The sequence below is a fragment of the Arvicanthis niloticus genome, chromosome 3 (genome assembly GCF_011762505.2).
Source record: "Arvicanthis niloticus isolate mArvNil1 chromosome 3, mArvNil1.pat.X, whole genome shotgun sequence".
Lineage (NCBI taxonomy): Eukaryota > Metazoa > Chordata > Mammalia > Rodentia > Muridae > Arvicanthis > Arvicanthis niloticus.
In genome coordinates, this window is record NC_047660.1 from 42,899,666 (window position 1) to 42,925,720 (window position 26,055).

Here is a 26,055-nt window from a genome sequence, read left to right on the forward strand (position 1 = left end):
TATCCCTGGAGTATCAAAAGTTCAAGGTCATTTTTGGCTACATGCTGAATTCAAAGGCAGCCTGGGCCACATAAGACCCTGTCACAAAACAAAAACCCAATTTTCACATAATCCATGTATATATCAATTCATAAGATGAGGCAGATAAAGTCATTGGCATTGCATGGGACAGAGAAAAGGGGCTATCTTTGTCTGGGTTTTCAAATATATTATTCTGTTAGTTAAGATATAATAGAAAAATTAAAACATCAATAAAACTGCCACTCCTGTATCAATGAAAGAATCAGAATTCTGCTGTAAAGATGACAACACTGAGGAACCAGGCAAAATGCAACCAGCTCTGTTCTATTGTACAACGAAATTAAGAGCTATGTGGTGGCAAAAGCTTGCATGACTTAGCGAGGCTCTGTGAGTGTTGGGGGCTGACAACACACTACATGTTACTGTGGGGTTTTGTTTGTTTGTTTCATGTGTACAGGTATATAACCTGCATTTTCTGTGCGTATGGCAGAGACAGAAGCCAAAAGAGTGTCAGATCTCCTGGAACTGGAGTCATAGATGTTTGTGAGCTTCCTTGTGGGTGCTGGAATGGAATTCTGGTCCTCTGCAACAGGGGCTGGGGCCACTAACTGCTAAGTCATCTCTCTGGCCCCTGAGTGTTTTGTTGATGTTACGAACATCTGCAATCATTTGAAGTTAACAAGAGGAACCAACTCTGGCTATGTGAACGAGCCAAGTCAAAGGAAGTTAAAGTGGTAAATGCAAAATCTGGACTTTCAGGAGGCAAAGAAATTGTGCCCTGGGACTGACACACAGAAACCCCAAACAGGCTCCCAACCTGCCTTCATCTGCCTACAGGGTTCAGACCCATAATTCAACACATAATTTATATACAATCTAGGCAGTGTATAGATGTATAGATAAATGGAAGAACAGATGATTAGGAGATTCTTTTTTGAACAAGGAACAGTTACTGATATAAAATGCAAAGTGCCTCGGAGTTTTTGTTGTTGTTGTTTGGTATATGCATAAGGTATATGAGAACTGATCCCGAGAGCCATTTACCATGTTTTTTGCAACAGGACCTCTTTCTGCTGAGGCTTGCTGACCCACCAGCAAGCCTCCAGGATTTGTCAGACTCTCTCTCTGCACAGCTGGGATTATAAGCACATATCTCTACAATTGTTTTACTTTTTGTTTTTATATTGGTTCTGGGACTTAAGCTCAAGTACTGAAAATCACTTATTGGTTAAGCCTTCTCTGGGGCCCCTTGTATGGATATATATATATATATATATATATATATATATATATATATATATATCAACACAGGGATTATAATCCATGCTGATAGGTGGGTCAGGGTTGAGTGATTTTAATTGCAATTAAATTAAAATTAATGCTTTCTTGGTTTAAGTAATTCTTCCACCTTGGATTGAAAGCTTCCTACCTAGAACTAACTTAAATAAATTTAGTCAGTTCTGGGATCTGTGGCTGAGAATGTTCATTGTTCTTCTAGAGGACCCTGAGCACATGTCCCAGCACCCACCGTGGGAGGCTAAAAAACCTGTCACTCCAGCTTCAGGGGATCAGACATCTTCTACCAGCCTTTGTAGGCACATGTACACACATGGAGAAATAAAATATACACAAAAGATCTTTAAAAATAAATAATGCCATTGTCTAGACAGATGTTCAGCAGTTAATTTAAGTATACTTTCTGCTCTTCCAAAGAGTGGAGTTTGGTTCCCAGCATTCCTGTCGGGCATCTCAAAACCTTCTGTGACTCCATCTCCAGGGGATCTGAAACCTCTGGCTTCCATGTGACGGGATCATGGAAATTTTTCTGGGTAGTCAAACACATGCTCACACATGCCACTCTGGGGCCTTATTTTTTCTGTGTTTATGCTGTGAATCTTCTATGGATATATACTTATATATATATACATATATGTATATATATATACTTAACAAATGGCACTGCTCTTTCATGTAGAGCCTAAATTAATTACAAATGAGACTACCTACTCTAAGGAAGTAAATATCCATTTATAGCTTGGGCAAGCAAGCTCATGGTTTAATGCTATGTCAACCACTCCTGTCTTTTGTCCTTGGACTGCTCCATGAAGCAGCTTACAATATTTGCTTAGGCAGCTTGCCTTTCTTCTTCTGCAGGGTGTCAGGGAGGGAATGCTTATCTATACATCTGCATCTGATTACCTGTGTACACAGGTGCTTCCCAGACCCTTCCTTCCCTGACCTCTGACCTTATCACATGAAGTTATTTGTTGCTGTCAGGGGTATCTTCTGGGAGCCTCGGAAGAAGATGAAGATTAGGATTGCATCCCAAAGAGAACAGATTTTGTCAGTTTTCTGTCATTCGCAAACTGGTTTGTTGTTACAATTCAAGACAGAGAGAAGTAGTCTATTATAGAAGGCATTTGGATATTTGTTGGATAACCCTTTGGACATCTTAATTTTCTTTCTGGCTTTAAAATCAGTTAATTAGATCATTTTAGACTAATAGATAGGCTTTTCTGCAAGGCAGCAAGCAATGCAGCCTTAACTCATCTGTAGTTTGTCTTTATCAACTGTTATGTCAACCCTGTCACTGAGAGGATCCTGTCAGCTCTTCCCTATGGCCCATCTTCTACTGCATCAGCTGTCTCCCCCTCTAAGCTGTTTACAGTCCACGGTGTTACCCCAAATGCCATTTTGATCATGTCATTTACCCTCAAATGTTCCAAATACTTCTCTTCAAATTAGATTTCCACTGGAGACATGGAACTCCACCCTCTTCTTTCCAAATAACCTCCCATCCCACTGCCTCTTGTACCTATTCTACATGCCATACAGTGGGGGAACCCCAGCTCCCAGTCTGTAGCTATAGGCTCATGCTCCCTTTTGAGTCTCTGCCTGGTACCGATCTCCTGTAAGATTACAAATGACACTCCTTTATTTGTCACTGGGAAAGTTCAAGGTTTGGTGACTGTCCTTAATCTCACCTCTGAATCATTAGCTTACCATGGTTTTGCACCTTTCCTGATTCAGATCCTCTTGGGCTCACATCCAGCAACCCTAATGCCAAATGATAGTAACTAGCTGGGAAATAGTTCCCCGGACCTCATCTGAAAGCACCCTCTAGTATCACCTTTTCTCATAGTGATGTCTCAAAGGAGAAACCCCTAAACTTACAGACTTCTCGGCAAATTCTCTTAGAATATAACTCCAACTGAGCAGCTATTAGGCACACATATTTGGATATACTTCTCATTAGGATATGTGCACTTGTTACATATAGTCAGGGAGATATTTTTGGTAGAGTGTTTTTTAATATTTAATAGCCATTAAATAAAGAAAATAATGCCCTGGCCCACATGGAGCAGGAAGACGCCACTCTAGAATTTTTAGCAAGCATTTGCAATTGTAATTAGCAATGCAGGCAGAAAGAATATCAATGTTGCTCAATCATCACTGGTAAAAATGTAAATTTTTTTTTAAATTAAGACATTAATGTTCACCTGACTTAGTCTTCTGCTAATGTAAGCTGGGGCTGTCTTTCAGGATTCTGAGTGGTTTAACACCATCAAGACATGTCAGAGATTCCTCCAAATTATTCAGGGTTTACCATGCATTATTCTGGGCCCCTCGAGGAAATGAAACAGGGTGAGGCAAAGCACAAAGCAGGGGTTTAGAGAACAAAGGGAAAGATGAGGCACAGAGACCTTGGGCTAAAAGCACAGCACCCCTGTGAGGGCTCTAAGGACATATTAGAAGCCAGGATAAATGAGAACCAATCAGAGGCAATTACCTGAGTGGCAAATCAAAGCACCATTATTTTGGATCTCCCATGCTGAATACAGAGGGCACCAAATGGGCAGTGCCTGCTCCTAGACCCCTCCACACAGTGATCCCCACATGCAGGCCTTTCTCCTTTCACAGCTAATAAACTGCCAGAGTGATGGCCTGTCCCCACTCCCTTCACACAGAGGACGCCACAGAGACAACAGGAAATCATTAAGTGAACTCATAAAATGAAAGCTACAGTTCTCTTTAACTCCAGCTTCTCATTTGGCTTTGGTTAAGAGATGGTGTTTGCTATCTATAGGTTCAGTGTTATCTGATTAGTCAGAGTCCTGGGTCACATTTGGTGAGCAAAGAAAAAGGTGAGTCTATCACATTTTTTATTATAATTTTAACTGTTGAAGAGTTTGGAACAATGGTGAGATAAGTTGAGTTTTGTTTCTGAATTACTGCTTGTACAGTGTTTCACTAACACTGAGAGTACTGGTCAGGTTTATGATACTGTAACAAAACACCTGTCGTTACCCAGTTAAGAAGGAGAATTTACTTTGATTGATCAGCCTACAGGTTTCAGTCAATACAGAGTTGCCCCTATCACCTTGTGTCATGGAACTCCATGGTGAGAACAGGTGGCAGAGAGGGGATGTTTACCTCATGGTGGCCAGAAGGCAGAAAGAAAAGATTAGTGTCCAGGGTCCCAACATCCCTTACAGTTAAAGTCCCAATTACTGCTCACCAAATATTCCCCATGTCTTAAAGGTTCTATCATCTCCATTAAAGCCTCAGGCTTAGGATATCAACTTCAACACATGGACCCTCAGGGAATGTTTACAATCTGAACCACAACAGTGACTAACAAATCTGAAGAGAGAATCACTAAAATCTTGATCAGAACATTGGGTTTTGCCATTTGTGGCAAAACAATCTCTGGAAAATGCATATTGATGAAAACAGGCTCAGGTTACAATTCTGAAAAGAGGGCTGGTGATAATGAGCCAGGGAATAAGGGTGATGCCTCCAAGTCTGATGACCTGAGTTCGATCCCTAGTTTGACACAATGGAAGGAAAGGCCTGACTCCTTTTACATTACCGCATAAGAAGTACATGCCACCCACAAATGTGCGTATTTGTGCACAAATGCAACATGAAGGCTTAAATGCCATTAAAATTTTAAAAATATGAATAAACTATTTCTGTAAGTTTTATGGACTACACCATAATTGCATTATATGCCCACAATTAAGTCACGGGGCTCTAGAGAGGACACTGGTGTCTGGCCAGACAGTATTTCATGATTGCATATCCTTTCCTGCATTACATGGGGTGGTCCCCAGAGCTAGTCATTGTTTTATCTAACTAGAGTAATTTCCTGTGAATCTGTTGTTTCTGCCAAAGCCTCCCCAGCTCTTTGGACCTCTTCTCTTGGTGCTGGCACACAAGGGGCGGTACAGGTTTTGCATCACCATCACCATCACCATCACCATCACCATCACCATCACCATCACCATCACCATCACCAACACCAACATCTCCCCAGATCTCTCTACCCACTACACTTCAGATCAGTTGACCCCAAGCCATGCTGCTTGGCTGGCTCCTCCTGCCTTCACCTTGGATTTTTTTTTTCATCTGGTGCCATTTCTGAGACAGGTCTTGTGTATTAGCTGACCCTGCCACTTACTGGAACACCATCTAGATTTATAAAGTTTCAACATTGTGTGGTTTTCTCTTTTGAACCCCAAACTCTGACGTTGGTTATAGAAAATGTTAAATTCCCCCTAGATAGTTTTCAGTGCTTCACCCCAAGGTTTCTCCCGCTGATGTAGCTATTTTTGGATACTCTACCACATGAACACATCCAATTGGTTAGTGTGTGTGTGTGTGTGTGTGTGTGTGTGTGTGTGTGTTGTTTTCTATATTTAACTCTCTAGGCAATTCTCCTAGCATTATCTTCTAATCTTTATAAATTCTGTGTGTTCTGTGGCTGTGAAAACTTGTTTAATCTCCCTGGAGATTTTTTTTTTTAAGATGACTGTTTCCTACGTTCTCCAAGTTTGCCTGTTCTGAGTACATGCCTTAGTTTTTGCCTCTCAGGAAAAAAGTTTTCCTTAAGCCTGATGATCCCTGGTATTTAAGGGTGACAATATAAGGCTGATTTTTAAAAGTGGAGAACTGGGACTCAAACAGGAAGTCTCAGGAGTACTCATGATAGACAATTTCGGATTGTCAGGGCACGGCCTTTCCTTTAAGAAACCCTAACATTAGAATCTTGATGTTTATTTTCAAGGCAGATGCTAGGGAAATCCTCCACAGTCTGCTACAGGGGATTTGATCCTCAGGGTACACAGGCTGAGGAGGAGGAGGAGCACAGAGGTGCTGTGGTTTTAGGACTTGGGAAGTCAATATCATGTCCTGGGTTTTATGATTATATTAAACACTGTCTTTAGCTTCCCTTGATATCATACAGTCCAGAATCTTCTGTTTTCTCATCTCTACAGAAGGCATAGAGATATCTCCTTCCTCTCTCACAGCATCAGAGACGGCTGTCTGCTTATGTAGAGTTAGCTTTGGAATAATACTCCTGACCACGCCCTCTCTCCACCTTCACTTTCAGGGATTCTTGACTCTCAGATCTGAGCTTTTCCACGTTTTCACTCCGAAACTGGGATACTTTCCTGTGTCCTCCTCTGGCAGATTAAACCCCACTTTCTCAGCCCTTAAGTCACCTCACATCCAGCTACACTCCAACTTCCAAAATGCTGTAACTGTTGACTCCTTTGTTTTCCACGTGTGCTCCCTTGGGAAAAATTCTTCAAAAGTCATTTCTGTGATGTTCTAGAAGGTTCTGGAATAACATATGTACGTGTATTCGTCTTTTTTGGAAGGAGGGGTAAATTTTCTAATTTGTTTTTCTTTTAAATAAAACAGATTTTTTTCCCCCACATAATACCTTGACTCTGTTTTCCCTTCCCTGTGCTCCTCCCACCTCCCCCATCCCCATCTAGATCACTCCCTTTCTGTCTCTCACTAGAAAACAAACAGGCTTCTAAGGGACAATAATAAATACAGTAAGATAAAACACAACCTAACACATGGGAATAGGACATAACAAACAAACAGAAGAGCCCAAAGGAAGGCACAACAAACAGACTTACTCACTCACACATACAGTGCTCTGACTTCCCTCAGAGGACACTATGGAGCCACCTGGAAAGGATTAAGTGAACTCATAAGATGCCTGCTATGGTTCTCCTTATTTTCAACTTCTCATTTGGCTTTTTATTAAAAGACGAAGTTCGCTGTATATAGATTCCTGGGTCTCAACTGTTTTTAGTTTTAACCTTAAACTTTGGGATCAGTGTTGAGCCTTGGGCATGGAGAACCCTTTAACATTGAGATTACTCAATTTCGTTTTCAACATGAAGACAAGACCCAATGTTTAGAAGGAAGAGCTGGGGCCTTTGGGTGAACTCAATTTGGAAACTGCATGATTTTATATAATAGTACATCACATTGCCCTAACAATGTGCTGTGCATTCTGGGAAATAAGTACACATTATCAAAGGGGAAAAAGGTCTTTGAATTGATAATTGGCCAAAAAGAAGACATTTGGAGAAAACTATCAGATAAAACAACAACGGGATGGTAAGAGCCAACGCAAAGGAGAAAAGACTTCAATTCTGTCTTGAGAACTCAGGGTTCCAGACATTTCTCTGCAGAGCATGCAGCATGTATAGACTATGATGCAACAATTGCAGACTATATGCACCAGGCCTCTTCACATAAGCAAGAAAAACCTTTCTACACAAAATACAGCTGTTGTGTGCCTTAAGATTTTCCATTTCTCACCAAAGTAGATCATCAAGATGTTGAGATGTTTTTTAAATACTTTAGTTCTCTACCATCTTATGAAAGGAGATAGAAAACTTCATACTTGAATGATGTTCAGGTGTTAAAGTTATACTTTTAAGGATGTTGAAAACACCATTGTTATTGAAATTATTGCAGGTAAATCAACTTTGGTATTGTGTACCTGTGACTCTCTGGGCCCCAGCACCACTCATTCAGTTGAAATAACTCTTTCTAACCACATTGAAAACAAAAACAAAAAACAAACAAACAGTAACCAAATCACTATTGCTTGAAGGACAACTGGCTTTAATTGTATGTACATATGTACACAGGTACATATTCATATGTATGTATGTATGTATGTATGTATGCATACAGAAGACTTCTAAGTAGAACAATGTACATATCTAAACTTCAGTGATACAATTAAAAAAAATCTGTTACCCTTATAGGGGTAGGCATTGGTGGAGGTTAATTTAAGTGTAAAAAGTGGCAAAGTTCTTAATGAACCGCAATACAAAATTCATTCTAAAGTACAAAAAGCTCAGAGCCTTGTAGCCAAGGAGAAAGTACTGATGTTTCCTAAAAAGGGGGTTTTATCATTAAAGTGATATTTCAAAATGTAAAAGATTTCTTAGTGCAGCATAGTTATGACAGTCAGGATTTTCAAAAAGCCAGTTAATGAGCCAGAGATGCAAGGTCACCGAGGCTGGCCTGGCCTGCCCTCAGGAGAAGTGTGAGAGAGGTCATTTCAGAGCGAGAATCAATGAGACTGAGTGATGCACATTTACAGTACTGCAGACATGGGCTGTCATGACAAGGGAACACAGGGAACTGGTACTAACCACGGGCCTTGCACCAACTCATTTTTAAACTAAATCCTTGATAGCCTTCCATCAACTCAGGAAATATCTGCTAAGACTTACTATGTTTAAGGCATAGTCTCGTCTCGTCCTTTGTTTCGTTATGTTATAAACTAAAGCAAAAAAAAAAAAAAATCACTCTGTGATTTCACAGAGTGACCGATGCTCTTCCGTAAGAACAACACATTGATCTTTTTTATAGACAGCGACGTTCATTCTTCCATCATGCCTTTTTCCGATGGATGCACACAGTCCCATCGACTTTGGAGCCAACTCAATGCAAAAGCGGAAGAAAGGCACTAAGGGAGCAAGGTCCATTAGGCCCAATATTGCCTCAATTACTTTAATTCCATTAGTCCTGTTCATATTACTTCTCTAATCAATATCTCTCTGCAGTTATTCATGTTTACCCTTTTTCAAAATCTCATGTAATAGGATTATGGTCTTTTGAGCTCAGGGGCAACATAGCATCATAAATACATTTTTGAGTTTGTGATTGTCTCCAGGTCTGTAACTGAGAAGGCTGAAATTGAATCAAGTTTTCCAGAGATCATTTCCTATTATACTTTTAATACAATATAGGTGCTTTTACCTGTAGAGTCATTTGTCACTCCGTGTCAGAGACAATTACAGGTGGCTTAATAGCTGAGCCTCTTCTTCCCATGTCTAAACCTTAGGAAAGTTCATCTGATTTGCACTTAAACCCACAATCCTTTCTGCACTTACGCCTGCCTTTTGTTCAATGCAGCCCTTCTGCCTCCACTGACAGTTATTCTTCCTGCAAGAGCTGCATATGGATAGCACATTAACCGCTGCATCTTCCCCATGACAACTAATCAATCACGGTAACAGCCTCACAAATTACAGGAACTCTGTTTCCCTCCATTCTCTGGGCACACTGTCTGTTAGACACAAGAAGCTGCTGTTTGAACACAGACAGGCTACACGGAAGATAGCAAGCCCTCCCCTTCGGCATGGGGGTGTCGTACTGCGCATTTGGAAAAATGACTTGTGACTCAAAGAAGCAGATGAAAATTTTGATTGAGATGTCATTAAAGTTATCCTGGAATTCAGAAGGGGTAAAAAAAAAATCACACAGGAGTAAAGTTTCCATAAAAAAATACAAATCATGGGAAATCTCGAAGGACAGGTAGGAAGTGCTCCCTGGGAAATGGAAAGTCTCCCTTAGCACAGGACTTAAGGGAGGGACTAACAGTAAGAGGTGGCCTGTGTCTCCTTTGGGAACAGTGAGTTGAGGAATAGAAAGAAAGAGCGCAAATGCCCTCATGAACTGTCAGCCTCCTGCAATGTGCAGGACGCATGGAAAGCAACCGCCGTGTGCATCACGAGACAGACGGGCAGGCTCATCTGTGTGTTAAAGGACCTGCTAGATCTGATTTCCACCGTCCTATAGAGCCTCACCCATTCCCCTTCCCTCTGTAAGCTCCAGGGATATCCTAACAACATGCAGGACACAGAACCCCCAGCTCCCTGCGGATCCATCTCTTGTCCTCTGGAATGGTTTTTATTCCACAATGCTCATCCACATGGCAGCGTCTTTCTGTCCTTCCAATCTCCAGTCCTTTATGATCTTCTCTATAAAAACATCCCCGAACTCCCTCAAGCCAGTTTCACCGGCCTGCATCCTGTCTAGAAAACATGTGTTGTATATGGCTGCATAACACCGATGGCTTTTGGGCGACTGTCCATCATCGTCTGAATGATAACATGCTTAACATTTTCTCCCAGAGCAATTTTTGGTACATGACAGAAAGGCAATGCATAAGTGAATGAATGAACTAATAAGCACCGATAGGGGAAGTGACGAAAGCCTACCAAGAGTCAAGAGGAAGAGAAGGGATGTGGACAAGGAGGAAGAGGAGGGGGGGAGGAAGAAGAAGGAGGGGGAGTGGTCAAGGGAGAGTGTAAAAACATGAATTACAGGAACTGGACAAACCCTTGTGCTAGCTACGTGCAAGACAAAGCAAGAGATGGAGGAGACTGCCAAATTCTGAGCTTCCTGAGTTCTCTGAAAGAAGCCCTCCTTTCTTCTTCACCTCTCCACTTTTAACTTTCCAGCTCCAGATCACTTAGCTCATAGATTTTAAATGACACAAAGAGGGTGCCATGGAAGAGAGACAAACCTACAGAAAGCACATGCTTAGGTTCCCAGTGTTAACTTATGATGTGCAAAAATTTTCATACGAAGCTTTGATAAAAAACTTGACTCAAAATATGATCTGTGCCTGGCACACTGGCACATGCCTAGAATGGCAGAATGGGGAAAGCCAAAGCACTCGTTCTCTGAGTTCAAGGCCAGCCTGCCCTACACAGCAAGCACAAGACCAGCAGGAGCTATATAGTGAGAAACTACCCCCAAGACAAAACACCTGTTTAAAATAGGATACTTCCTGTAATACAATAAGTAACCTTTAAGAGGTTTGTCTTTTAAACTCCACCAAATTAATCATTAGCTAAGTGAATATAAAAATGACCGCTTGGTTTATAAAATCAGAACTAGCAACAAATATTAGTATCCTATTAAAGTCCTATGCCCAAGTTCTCAAATCTTAGATCAGTGAAACTGAAGGATGCCAAACAGCAGGAGAGAAAAGACTAGGCAACAAAGATAACTGGGGTTTAAATGCTAGAGGGGCCTGCAGTTTTGTTGCTGGGCTATTTCCATATCAGAGGTATACCAAGGTCCATCCACAGGAAATGACTTAGCTATTAAAATGAGAACTACTAGAACATTGCTGCTTCAGTGGTGCACAGTGCAGTCCTTCACCACCCAGTTCGTCAGAGTTTAATAACCAGCAGGTAACTATTCACTGGGCTCAATAAGCAGCTACACTGGGCAATCCCGCCATCACTCTGATGGGATCACTGCGGGACTAAAGCAAATTTGACTGTTTTCACTTTAAGAAAGACCTATAGACATTTCAACCAATCAAACAAGGGAAGTGCACATGGAAAGCTACAGAAGCCCTTAAATCAACAGCAGTAAAGTCTTGAAGACAGCAGCTGTGGAGGCCAGATGAAGCTATGCATTCCTCGGTGTCATTCGGTGGGACTATGCCCGCACACATCACATGCACCATAAATAACTGCTGTATGATTTACCAACTTCCTAAAGACAAACATTGGTAGGGAAGAGGATAACATGAATTTCTATTTCCACTTCACACTGCACTACCTGCCACCAGCTCAGAGATCCAGTTCTGTTGGAACCAAGGCTTGCCATGGGGCAGACTCCTCTTCACCCTCGCCCTCACCCTCACCCTCACCCTGGCCCTCCTCCTCATCTTCACCCTGATCCTGAGGAACATGGAAACTCCTGTGGGCTCTCACGCCTGCACGGAACCCCTTCCAATGGTCCTGCAGAGTAGGCACTCAGGAACCTTGAGCTTTCATATCTAGTTATGGCCTACCGCCTTAAAACAGTTCCATAGAGCAGTCATCCTGAGCATCAGAGAACTCACAGGTCTCCCAATCTGTCCACTCATTCCAGAGAGAAAACTCTGCACCCCCACACATCCCCAGCCATTTTCTCTTTTCGGCAGGAGGCTTCCTCTTAGTTCTTGTAGCTGATTTTTTTGTCTACACCCGCAGACTTAGACAAAAATCACTGAGCTAAGGGGCCGTGAAGATTTTACAAACAAACATCTTTAAGAGTAAACAGAGACATTAAGTTCTACCTGAGGATCAGTGTCTTACTGTCTGACTGATGCCCATATCTGAATGCTAACAGGGTGACTTCTGATCACTTCTGAGCTGAAAGAGCATGGAAGTGGGAGAAGACGCTGTGAGGGCAGCTCCACCTCGGGATAGCATTTATGAATTAGAGCTAGGAAACAGCACATTAGACTTAATGAGCGCAAAGCGAAACATCTGCGAAGGAAGACTAGCCCAGCTATGATTTAAACCATGCTGGATTGGCTGCAAAGACACGTCTTGAGGGACTGGTGGAGGCAGCCTGCAAATGGATGAGGGTTCAGCCTGGATGCCAGCAGAGAAGCAAGGACCACTCACGCCAGGAGCTATATACGCATTTTACAACTCACTTTCTATATAACTTTTTCAAAGAGGCATCTTGTCTATTTTTACAGTGTTGTTTAACTTGGACTGTACTGAACAGAGTTCACCTTAGCTAAGAGTGGGTCTGACGCCTGCAGACCTCTTATATAAGTGGGCTTTGCTTTTCCAAATTCAGTTTGGTGGATGTGGTCTTTCACTCCTTCCATAAAATATTAAGCAGCAAGCAGAGTGTTAAATTTGTTTGGAGATACCAAGAGAAGTCCCCCTTGGACAGTACTTCAGTTGAATTGTGTCCCTCTAAAAGAATCAGAAGTCCTGCACATCTGTGTGTAACTTGCTTTAGAAATAGAACCCCTTGTTGGGGGATGGTTTTGTGCACTGTGTGTTCAGATGCTGATGACTGTGACCAGAGCTCTAGTTGCAGTTCAGATACTGACATTGTCAAGCATCTCCTGTCTCAGTGTTGTGTAAAAATTGTTTTCCATCACCTCTGATTGGTTAATACTGAGCTGATCATCCAATGGCTGGGCAGAGGAGAGAGAAGGCAGGACTTCCAGTCCCAGTGAGAGGGGTCCCTGGTGAGGAACCAGAGGGAGAAGAGATTTGCCTTGAGGGTGCTCCATGAAGAGTCATCATGAGCAGATAGCCAGGGGAATCTCCATGAGGCCACTAATGAAGCAGGAGCAGCCAGGACAAGACTAAGATGACAGATAAAGGGCCACACGTCTGGGAAGTAGGCAGCTATGAGGGTTAGAATAGATGAAGGTTAGAATAGCTGCCCACCTATAGTGCTGAAGCTCATAATAAATATTAGGTCTCCACATCTTTATTTGGGAGCTAGAACAGGTAGAAAAGTCCCCAAATTTATTTCTGCAGCCCCTAGTGAAGACAAAGTTAAGAGTGGGTCATTAACCAACCAAGGAGTGTACTGGGAAGGACCCATGGTCCCAGCTGCATATGTAGCAGAGGATGGCCCTATCTGACTTCAATGAGAGGGGAGGCCTTTTGGTCCTGTGGAGGTTTGATGCCCCAGAGTATGGGGATGCTAGAGAAGTGGGGCCAGAGAAGGTGGGTATGTGAGGAGCACCCTCATAAAGGCAGAGTGGAGGGAGGAGAGGGCAGATGTGGGATGGGGGGTTGTGGAGGGATAACAGGAAAGTGAGATTTGAGATAAAAACAAAGGGAATGATTAATTTTAAAAAGTGAGCCATTAGAGTCACCCCAAGATAGACAGGCATAGAAGGAATATGATGAAAAAAGAAGTGGGCAGAATGTGCCATCTATAAGCCAAGCCTGACACAACAGAATCTCCAGCTGGAACTTATGCTTCCTCACCACACCAAAAAGAAACTCTGAGCCCGCCTTGATTGTGGACACAGCTTCAAGATCTGAGACAGTGATACAGATTAAATTACCAAAGAACAAACCTGGCAACACAAAGTGCCGTGGTCAATATGGCTTCTGATGGGGGTCGTTTCTAACTGGAGCCTCCGTTTAGTTAACCAGATCTCTGCATCTATGTGAGAGTTACAAAGGCCATATGAGAAAGAGATGCTTTGTCTCCAGTGGGGACGTTTAATCCTCCAAAAAGACGATTAGAAAGAAAAGAAGGCAGCCAACATTAATGGAAAACTAATCTTAGTGACCTGTTTGGGCAAATTAACGTTGTGAGGCATGCCTTTAAAACAAAAACAAACAAAACAAAAAAAATCAAACAAAATTAAGAAGGATAACTTCAGATAAGGAGGCAAAGACCTTAATTTAAAGTCTTCGGTATTTACATATTTACATTAATGTTGAAAAGACAGATTTCTGAGAAAGTAAAAAGGAGGGAGAATAGTAATAATTCTACATTTACTGTGTAGAAAATGGTCCCTGGTCTCCCATGGCTATTGTGTTTCAGCACATTTGGTTTGCAGAGCCTCCTCCTGGAGATGCCCCGTGAGTCAGTTATATCACTGACCCCGAAACAAACACCACCGTGCAACATACACCTAAGAGACAGATGTCAGGCCATGGGATACAGTGACATCCTGACATAAGTCCTGCTCATCATTTGTGCCCTACAAAACGTTCCTTTACCTGAGCGCTGTGAGCTCTTTCTCTCTCTCCTCCACGTGGTGTCAATACACTATCATGCTGGCTGCCAAGGACCTGGAAAACAAAGGCCATGATGTTAGAAGAAACTTCAGGAATCAATTTCCAAGCTGATTGAACATGTGTAAGCAGATGCAAGGTTTCACATGAGGAACTTGACCTGGATGTTGCCCTTTCTATCCCCAGCCCATTCCAACCGAATGCCCTTGCGGAAGGGCTCTGCACCATGCTGACCTGGGAACAATCAATAACTGTGAAGGGCTCGCCATAAACAGCCTGTGAGCCGTCCATCTTTCACAGAATATTTCTGCTTTAAAGTAGCCCTTGTTGTTAAAGTTGGGCACATTGAGTCTGGTGTTAGGGCCAGGGCGTCAGTAGTACCTAAAGTGGGAGGGGCAGATAATAATAATAATAATAATAATAATAATAATAATAATAATAATAATATATCATCCTAAGGAAAGAGAGAAAAGGAGGGAGGGAAGAAGGAAGAGAGAGAGAGAGAGAGAGAGAGAGAGAGAGAGAGAGAGAGACACTAAAACTCAATTTCCCAGAAAGGATTTCAAAGCCCTCTTTTTCTGAGCATGGTCTAACACTCAATAATATCGGCCTGGATGGAGAGCCCACTGAGAGACATACAGCAGTAAAATCTGCAGTTCTGAAGCCTTTGGATGATTTCCATGCACACTGAAATCTAAGAAGCTTGGTTTTAAAGCCCCTCAAACATCACGCTTCTGGTTGCCAGGACCATAGCATGGAGTTTCCCAGATGTGGAGCCCATAATTTCATTACAGGCAAGTGTGTAAATCTGAGGACAAATGGCCCTCCTGACCCCTCCAAAACCTTCTGCTGCTTCATAAACCCCCTTCCTTTTCCAGGACACATAGAATAACTGTGAGCAACATCAAAAAGCTGTTCAACTATAAGCAATATTATCCAAAGAGTCAAAAGATGGAAAACAGACATACAATGGCATGGTTGCTCTAACAGGAAGGTATGCAGTGGGTATGCATGCCCACCTGGAAAGTTCCTTGCCCAGTGCCGGCTGTCAGGAAGGCATGCTGCAATGAATCTTATGACAAAATCACATCCTCCAGAATGGTCAGTGTATGGCGAAGTCAGAGCACATAACTAAACCAGAGAGGAAAGAGTCAACTATCTTACTTTGAGAAAACATTGGACTGTGACTTCCTACATTTCTTTCGGCTTTCTTGAATATCTGTATGCATGAGCGGTAACCGTGGCAGCCCTGGGGTATGCTTTTCCCCCCTTTTAACTCTCCTACCTGTAGACAAGGAGGAATAGCAAACATCAAATGCAGGAAGCACCGACTCAGAAGTCTGTGGCACCCAGCAAGGGATAACAGAACTGTGACTCCATGCCATTTGATCACAGAGAGTGTCAATGAAACCTCAGCCAGTCAAACAGGAGCCATAAAGGGAATCGCATTAAAGTTAATACAAAAGTCAGAAAAATGTCCTCCACAAGGGACACTGGCTATTTGCTAGATGCACCACTGGGACCAATTGAGGACTCTCAGTATGACCAAAGCGTGCACTGCCATCTCTGTTTCCTGCATTTACATAGTTCTCATCTCTCCCTCCCCCTCACTTATTCTTCTGGCTTCTCTGGTTCCCTTTCCACCTCCGGCTGCCCTCCTATCCCTGCCTTGGTCTCTCTTTACCAGCCTTCAACTGACTGCTTCATTACCATGTCTTTCTGTGAACAGGGGAGGGAGAAAGTGGAAACATCAGACATCCTTTGTGCATCCTTTCCACTTTCTCCTTTCCCTCTGCTATTCCCAGTTTTTGTTCTCTTCCTCTATGCCCTCTTGCCTCTCACAGAGCTGAGTGGCTGCTATTAGCATGCAGTCAGCCCTGCTGAACACAGAGCTTAGCAGTGACGGGGACAATGCTGGATTCTTCTATTATGTCAACAAAATATGTGGACTTCTCAGATCCTTCTAACTTGTACAGCCAAGTCAACAGTTGGAGCAGGGAGACTTTTAAAAATGTGAAAGCTTAGCATTTTCTTGGCATTTAAAAATATAGGACAAATCTAGAATATTTAGCTATTGTGCTTAAAAGCAGGAAGAAGGTGGCATATACTAAGCAAAGGGATTCAGTCACTCTCTGCCTTTGCCTTAGTGCATCATGAAAGCAATCCTGTCTTTAATCTCATCTCTCTTTCTTTGTGCAGACCCCAGACCCTCCTGGGATGAGGGCAGCTTGCTCCATCCCCTGTACAAGGCAGCTCAATGACACCGGCAGGAGCTCAAAAAGTGCTGCCTGACAAAGACACAATACACCACACAAGAAGCCTCCTTTACTGTCCCATCGGGAAGCCTGCCAAGGTACAGCTTAACAAATAGATGAAGGTTGTATGTAATACAGAAATGCCTGCTACTACTTCTCATATCAAATGCACTTAACGAGAACTCCATAGCGCAGGCTGTGATTTGGCAACCTCACATATAGTCTTTAAATTGCTGAGAAGCAATCTGAGCTTTCTTTAAGTAGTTCACTCTTATATATTCAACCTGTGAACTAGCAGTAAAACTCAGACAAAATTTGGTTTGCTGACCTTTTGTATCTCAGTCCCTGGGCACAGTGCACACACCCCTGGAATAAGTTATGATCCCTAAATATCTGGTGATAAATGGATTAGAAACCAAGCAGTCAACACCCTGATGGGTGTAAGTTTTAAGATAGCCTAGATTAGGAAAATACTAATTCATACTGATGGTCTTGGAAAACTTGCCTTAGGTTTCTGGCACTGTCATCTAATTATAAACACAACATAGGATCAAGCATGCAACTTGGACTAGAGTGGGAAATATCGCTTTGGGCAGGGACACTGTGCAGTCAGATGTGACAGCTAACATTCAAACATCAAATGTGAAAATGGAAAAAAAAATCTAAAAAAGAGACAAATGTTATCAAGTCATACAAAGTCCTGTGGTACATTGGTAAATCCTGTCGTGTTTGCAGGAGGGTTTGCTCAGCTCTCCAAGGCTCATCACACAGCTACATTTCTTCAGTGTCGGGGGGTGGGGGGGAAAGTAACCACACACTGAACACCACACACTGAACACAACACACCGGCATTTTCCAGTCAACAGAGAAAACTCACCAGAATACACTTGCTCCACAGACCGCATCAACTACTGGATCCCTACTTTGGATAATAAGTAGATAATAAGTGAGCCATGCCAGATAGAACTGTGAGAGGCCACACTCTGGAGGCAGGGGCCAGGTGAGCAGTATCGCAAGACAGACTCCCTGTCAATCAACCAAGAGTCAAAGAACCCGCCTGGAAGTTTGGTACATGTCACTCTGAATTGCTTTGTAATTAAAAGTATGTTTCTCAGTTTGCAGCATCGGTGTACCACAGAAATTATTAGCGGTTCTTCTTCACACTAACATCTTTATCGGCATTGGGCTGGAAGCATCAAACCCCTACACCAATGCAATGCAGAAGCTGACAGAGTCAACCACCTGGCAGGATCATCTGTCAGAACCCACAATGTCTGGCTCTCACACTGGAAACAGTTTACAAATGCTCAGTACTCACATGGACAAAAAGTTCATTTTTTTTTTTTTTTTAAGAAAATGCTTTGGAAGCTCCTAGGATGTACATATTTCAACCCAAGTCTAATCTAGGTGGAATTAAATATTTAAAGCTCATCAGTTTTACTTACAGTTAATGAAGCTGAGGGCACATACCCCCCCAAACACATTAACAAACACTGAGGACCCCCCCCAACACATTGACACAGCATTTGAGAAAACAGTGGGAGGCAGGAAGGTCTCTGCCTTCATCCCTCCATGCCCTTCTTGTCTGAATCTGGTCACTAGAACTTGGGAAAGATTTTTCCTGACCTATTGAAGCAGATCAGGAGCCCCTCACCTGAGAAGTAAACCCTCTTCATGTAAATGAAAGGGGCCAAAGAAATGGAGACACCAAGAAGACGGTTGGGTGTGTCCTATGAGCAGCTTATGCAGCTGTATGCCCCCTTCCATTCATTGCCAGTAGATCATACTCCTTTGCTCAAACCTTTTTTTCCACAACTAACTACTTCTTTAATAGGTAACATCAAAATCCACCCAGCTAAGCAACTGTTTGAGGTCACTGTTGTATGAAGTCTCCACTATGACATACAAACTTTAAAAAAAAAAAATTATGTTTTTCTTTTTGTGTCTTTTGTTTAAGGAACATCAGCCATGAACCTAGGCTAGACTTCTCTCCCGCTATGCTACTTTAGACGGTTCCCTAGATAGAAACTACTCTTGCCACTTACTGTCACAGGTGCAAACCATGAGACCCACATTTGCAATCAGACAAGTGATGCTTTCTACCAACATGGATTTAGAGTAAAAGTGGGGTGTTTGAACTGATTCTCCTTAAATTTCATTTTGAGTTTTCCAGTAGTATGCTTTCCTATTTGTATGAAAAACACCATTCTACAATTTCAGTCTTATTTAACAATCATGACAAAACAGTTTCCACGAGCGGCCTCCATGATGGCGGAAGCGGAGGAAAAGAAGATGCGGAACTTCCTCAAGTTCCACCTACCGCAGTGTGGCCCTGGACCATCTGCTCGGTGTGTCCTATGGGCAGCTGATGCAATTGTACAGCGCATGGTCGCTCGACAAGCAACAAAAGCAGCACCTGAACCATGGCCTGCGGAGGAAGAAGAACTCGCTAATCAAAGCACCAAGAAAAGCCACAAAGGAGGCACTGCCCATGGAAAAGCCCTAGGTGGTAAAGATCTACTGGAGGGACAAGATAATCCTGCCAGAGATGGTAGGCAGCATGTATGAACAACAGCAAGACCTTCAACCAGGTGGAAATCAAACCAGAGATGATCAGCCACTACCTGGGTGACTTCTCCATCACCTGCAAGCCGGTAAAACACGGTTGACCTGGTATCGGTGACACCCGCTCCTCCCTGCTTTATCCCTCTCAAGAAGCTCTGACCAATAAGGACTCTGGAAAACATTTTTTTTTTCCAGAAATAAAATCTGCATTATGCTTGGCATCTGCACTCACTACCTACGAAGTCCTACTACTGTTTGTAAACCGCGGCGCTGAGTTAGGGCAGAGTCAGGAAGAACTGTCATCCACAAATACCCAGCTTCATCAGTCTTTCAGCAACTCTAGACACTTCTACTCTCATCCCAATCCAAGCAGGTTCTATTGGAAGAGAGCAATGTTCCATCACCAGTATCCCCCTGGAAGACTCACTACAGGGGACCAACTTCTCCATGCCCAAGAGCCACCAAGACCTGCTTAAGCAAGGCTTTTGGTGACAGAGGACCCAGGGGAACCCTCTGTAAGAGATCACCAAGTACTTTCAGAGTTTACAAGGATAAAGCAAGTACAACTCCAGTCCTTCATGAATAAGGCCTCTTTAACATTTTAATGAGAACATTAACTCAACTTCACTTTGTTTGGCCTTCCCAGAAAAGTCTGTTAGCATTAAAGAAAGTTACTTACAAACCCAATAATGAAATTGCTGGTCTTTCTGTGCCCCAGGGGCACCACTGAGCCACAAACAGTGACTGTATTATTTCTCTCCAGAACGAGCCTATATTTTGATCAGACTGCGTTTGGTAAATGAATCAAACATCCATAGAAAAGCCCTCATCCCTGCGGTGCTGTGTGCTGTGTGTGCTCGCCCATTTTATATCAGATTTGTCCCCTAATTCACTTTTTATATTATACACAGTGTTGAATACAATGTGCGACTCAATAAATGTTAGAACATACTTTTCTGCTACTTTCCCTTAATCATTTTCTACTGCCTTCCTTCTCTCTTGCCGTGTGACTGATTCCCACCGAAGCTTCAAACTGCCTTTCACCTGGGGCCCATTAAATTCAGAGGACAACCCACGGAGCTTCAGAAGCCAAAGGTGAACAAGAAATAATTCCCAGACTTGGTGACTTAACATGAATGTCTGCTTCATCCCCTGAACAGAATCTGGAAATCTGGAGCAAAATGAATAAAAGAGTTTGTCACCTTTAAAACCAAGCAGGAGAGAAGACTAGAGCCAAAGGGAATTAATGTCCAGGTCACACTGCGTGCAGCTCTTACAACGTAAGTGCTGAGCACCTACTATGCAGAAGCACTGTTCTGGTGCATATGGTGAGAACACCTGGACCCAAGACAGACCGGAACTCCATTCTCACTAAGCTGGAGTTCTGGTGGGAGAGACAGATAACAAGATGAAAACATCAGAGGCATGTATGTGATATGAAGAAGATACAGCATAGGGATGTAACCAAAGATGTTAGTTGAATACAGTGTAAGTTTAAAGTCAAGCCAAGGAGGGAGAAAAGAAAAAAACAGCAAAATTCTGAAGCTCATTTAAAGACTCTGAACTCATACTCACAACCAAAAATGTCAATGCAGAAGACTACATAAGCTATGTGACAGTGACGGTTGCCAAAAGTTGTGGAGGAGGACAGATGAATAAGCAGACCACAGAAGCTTTAAGATCAGAAACTATTTCATATGACACCACAGTGTTAGCTGTGTCATTGATGGGTCTAAATGTCCTGAATATGCAACCCCAAAAAGGGACCCTCATCTGCCCTATGAGTGTGGATGCTGCGGAGGGGAGATGGGTCAGGGAACTCGTTTTATGCTTCATCTTCTCTTGTTCTAGTCTGCTGTCTATTGCTGTGAGGAATTCCAAGACCAAAACAGTTTGGAGAAGAAAGGGTTTATTTGGCTTACCTGTCCCCATGGGAGTCTATCCTTGAGAGAAGTCTGGTCAGGAGACCAAGCAGGAGCCTAGAGGCAGGAACTGAAGCAGAGACCATGAGGGAGCGCTGCTTACTGCCTTGCTCTCCATGGTTGGCTCAGCTTGCTTCTGTAACACAGGACCTGCTGAGCAGTGGCACTGTCCACAGAGGATCAGTGCCCTCCCACACTGATCAATAACCAAGAAAACAGCCCTTAGGCTTACCCACTGAGCAGTGTGATGAAGACATATTCTAGACTAAAGATCCCTCTTCCCAGATGGCCCTAGCTTGTGTCAAGATAACTAGCACACTTCCTTGGTTCCAGGGGGTATAAACATACACACACACACAGTGTGTGTGTGTGTGTGTGTGTGTACATATATATACATGTGTGTGACTATATATGCATATATATGTGATCATATGTATGTAATTTCAATATAGTGATTTTGAGTGTTTTGTCTTGTTTTGTTCTTAGCTTTTTGAGACAGGGTTTCTCCGTGTAGCCCTGGCTAACTCCCTCTGTAGACCAGGCTGGCCTCAAACTCAGGGCTCCACCTGCCTCTGCCGCCCAAGTGCTGGGATTAAAGGCCTGCAGCACCACACATGATTCTAAGGAAACTTTAAATAATTTCACCAGTTTCTCAGGGAATAGAGAGAAAAAAACTTCTGTCCTCATCCCTGTCTCCGGAAACTTGAAGGAGGCTGAGGAGGATGAGAAGAGTCTTACTAAGATCTCACAGGCAGTCTGTCAGCAGCCATACAGGAGGAAAAGGCCAGGCTTCCTCACCAAGGACACCATGGGAGCACACACACCTCCACCTCCGCATTTCTCTCAGGGTGCCCTGGGACCTTCCAGCATGAGGTGAGTGCTGGGGAGGGAGGGGCTACCCACCTTCCTCTGCCACTTTCCTTTGTCTCAGCCTGCCATATATGCTAGCTAAATAATCCATAAAATGTGGCTGAGAGAAATGAAAAAATCATTAACACCAAAGCCAGCCTCACAGAGAGAAAATCAAATATTAAGGTGCAGTGTGACACTGGTTTTTAAATAGACATTTTAATTATCAAAACAGGTCTCTACTGCACATGCTCATACAAAGGCCTCCTGGGGAACGCGTGGATGGAAAATCTATATGGGGAAGGATACACACAAGGACTCAGTGGCCCCATGGGATTTGAATATATACCGTCACCTGAAACTCTTACCAATTATTTTCTCAGAGAACACTAGAGGAACTGAATAAGCCTACATTATTAGCACACTTTTTTTTTAATGTAAGCACTGTGAACACAGAGGCAGGGGGATTGACTCGAGTTCCAGGCAAGCTTGGTCCTCACTGACAGTTCTAGTTCAGCAAGGACTACATGGCAAGACCCTGTCTCAGAAAGAGAAATAAAAACAGGATTGAGGAGATGGTACAGTCATTAAAATGCTTCCTTTGTTGACTGGAATCCCCTGAGCCTGAGTGGAAAGCCTGGTGTAGAGGTATGCCCTTGGTATCTGAGAATTTAGCAGAGCTCAGAGGAATGCTTGGGGTTCAGTGGCCAACTAGTCTGGCTACTTGGTAAGTTTCAGGCCTCTGAGAGACTGTCTCAGAAGAAACAGTGAATACCTGAAGGACAATTACAATTGTTCCCCAGATTTCACACATGTACAAGTGCAAACACACACACACGGGGGGGGGGGGAGAGAGAGAGAGAGAGAGGAAGAAGAAGAAGAAGGAAGAGGAAGAGGAGGAGGAAGAGGAGGAGGAGGAGGAGGAGGAGGAGGAGGAGGAGGAGGAGGAGGAGGAAGAGGAAACACCACCACCACACTGGGCGTAGAGGCACAAATCTTTGATCCCAGCAACTAGAGAGACAGAGACAAGAGGATCTGTGAGTTCCAGACCAGGCTCTCCTACATGGTAATGTGTGGGACAGCAGGGCTACATATAAAGACCCTGTCTCAGAAAACAAAAACAAAAATAAAACCACTTGGACAGATTTTAGGAAAAGAACAACGGTCTCTGTAATATTTATAGGAGAGACAGATTTAACCTGGAACATGTTAATAGCATAGGCTTGTTCAGTTCATTTTGAAGAAAGCAAACACTATCTACTGTCTTGTCAACACACAACGTGGATGTGGACAAGTTTTAAATAAAACCTTGCATCTCTCACCTGCCAGCTGTTCCTCAGAAGCTCTGAGGACGCCCACCTTATGGCACTGTGTAGTCTGAAAGGAAACATTGGGGGGTGGGGGGGAGGTGCCTCTGCCCTGTGAGTCATGCACTTTGTCCCTCTGTATGAGGGGTTGTCTGCTTTCCGGTTGATTTGTACAACTCTCTCTGCAGCTTTCTGCCCATATTCCCAACAGCTCCTCATGAGGACAACAGTTACTGGTTCCCACAGGAACTGGACTGAGAAGACTCCGAGAAGAGGGCCCCAGGGGACAGGAATTAGAGAAGCCCGGCCAGTTGCACACTGACCTCTAGTCTAGATTAGAAAAGTTGTTCTTCAGGGCTAAACATGCAGCACTCATGTAAATGAGGAGAGTTATTCAATCTCCTCTGTCCTGATGGTCTTAACCAAATGCTTTCATGAGAATTGGTGTTTGCTCTGATGTGAGAGGAACCATCAGGTGGCCATCCTCTGAAACTGCTCTTAGGATTTCAAGCCACGAGTCTCTATTCAGGGCATATTTCCCCGTATTCTGCCCTGTCGAAACTGCTGCACCACTGGGGGACATAAATGTTTCCAAGTCTACCTGCTTCCAATGTTAAAATGTTCTTTCTTCTTTTGGCAGAGAGATGGATTGGCAAAGACAGTGCCAGAACAGCAGCTGGTGAGAGTGAGGGTGAACTGGAACTATCCCGGACACCGGATCTGAGCTAAAGAGCCTGATCCTTGGGAAGAACTAAGGCAACATGGGAGAGGGTGTGGCTGAGAGGCCTGGGAACAAACAAGCACACAAACAGGAAGGGTGGAAAGAAAGCAGAGCAGATACCATAAAGGCAGGATCCGAGATGGAAACCGATGCACCACAGTGGGGCATCTCAAAGTCACCTCATGGGTTTGTTGGGAGCAAAAGGATGCCAGGTGCAAAGGCACCTACCTCTGGCAATGAAAGAGCTGGGTGGTCATAAATAGGGAAGATGTTTACTCCTCGTCACCCTTTACAATGAAAGCCACCTCCCTCTAGCACCGTTTCTCTCTTCCCATCACAGTTTGAGCCCACATTGAATGTCCGATTATCTTTGTGTGACACTATGAAGACACTGGTACATAGTGTGAAGCACCTGTAAAGTCGCACACACTAACTCTCTTGTCAAAAGCACCATTTATCTCTTTTGTCTTTCCATTCTCACAGTCAGGCACAAGTACTCTTAGATACATCTAGAAACAAAGAAATTTACGATGACAAATTGTACAGTGCCCCCATGGGGGAAGAAATTGCATTCAAAACCATGATCTTATTGAGGGTCTGTGCTTTCCTGGGTGCGCCATTCACCTGTTTTGTTCTGGCTTTGTAAATAGATGATCTTTCATTTATAGTGGTTCAATTTATGATGGAGTCAAATAATAGACACTTTTGCATCTCGATGTTTCGTGCATTGTGATGTCCTGTGGGGGCTAGTAATGTGTGGACACAGCATCAGTAGAACATCATGGCTCCCATCCAGGGAGGAGACTGTCAGGGTGAACAGCCCATCCACGGAGGAGCCCTGCCACTTAGCTGTGATGATATTCAGTGGCTAGGTATAGAAAATGCTTTTGGGCTTCAGAGTTTTTCAACTCACTGTAGGTATTGCATAGCATAACCTCATTGTCATTTGTGGAGAATTCTTCCTATGGCTTTCACTCATCTGGACTTCTCTAATTCAGAGCTGACGACACAATAAAATAGGATTTCTGCTGAGATGATGAGCTGGACCCTCAAACTTAAGCCAAAACAAACTCTTCTTCCCTGTGCTGCCTTTGTTGGTATTTTGTCACACCCATGAGAAAAGTAATGAATCCATACACTGTGTGTCAACTGGAGGATGAATGGCCACTGGCACCAGGTACATATAAAATCTATCCGGAGCTGAAAAGTCTCAGATCTAGACTGACTGAGGCCTAGCTGCTTGCCAGCTATGTCATCAGGGCTAAATGACCTCACTTCCTGATTCCACGTATCTCCATAAGCAATAAGGATACTGAATATTGAATACTTTGCCAAATAAAAATGAAGTTGCAGACTTGACACACTGTCTAGATGACCGAATGACATGTAAGCTATTTATCTTGCCCCATTTTCTCACATTTCCCATGACCCCTTACAGAAACAACCCCCTTGATCAGATTATGGTATTTCCTATATACAAAACACTGTTTTAAAATGAATGGCTGAACATCAAGTTGATTCGCACTGACAGTTTTCCCTGCACTAACATCAAACTTGTCTGTTCATGGTCTAGAGAGCTGCTGTCACTCCCAGCAGGTGTCCAGGGAATGACAATGACTGTGGGGTAAACACCTCAGAGAACTGAAGCTCACTCTTTTAGGCACCAATATTCTTTATATCTGAAAGCATTCAAAATGTTCTTTTGTTCTCCTGAGTACTACATTAAAACAACAGGCAGAAAGAAGATTCTTTTCTGATTTATGGCTATCAACATAACCTTAG

The 26,055-nt window shown here is 43.2% G+C and overlaps 1 protein-coding gene and 1 pseudogene across 6 annotated transcripts in view; one reads left to right on the plus strand and one right to left on the minus strand.

Moving 5' to 3' along the window:
- Enox1 (ecto-NOX disulfide-thiol exchanger 1) overlaps nucleotides 1–26,055 on the minus strand; it is a 547,589-nt gene that overhangs the window by 421,726 nt on the left and 99,808 nt on the right. For all 6 annotated transcript variants that reach the window (XM_034498830.2, XM_076930694.1, XM_076930695.1 and 3 more), the window contains exon 2: nucleotides 14,640–14,711. The gene's annotated coding sequence lies outside the window, so the exon portion shown is untranslated. The remainder of the gene's footprint in view (nucleotides 1–14,639; nucleotides 14,712–26,055) is intronic.
- On the plus strand, nucleotides 19,178–19,950 carry LOC117705202 (small ribosomal subunit protein uS19 pseudogene; annotated as a pseudogene).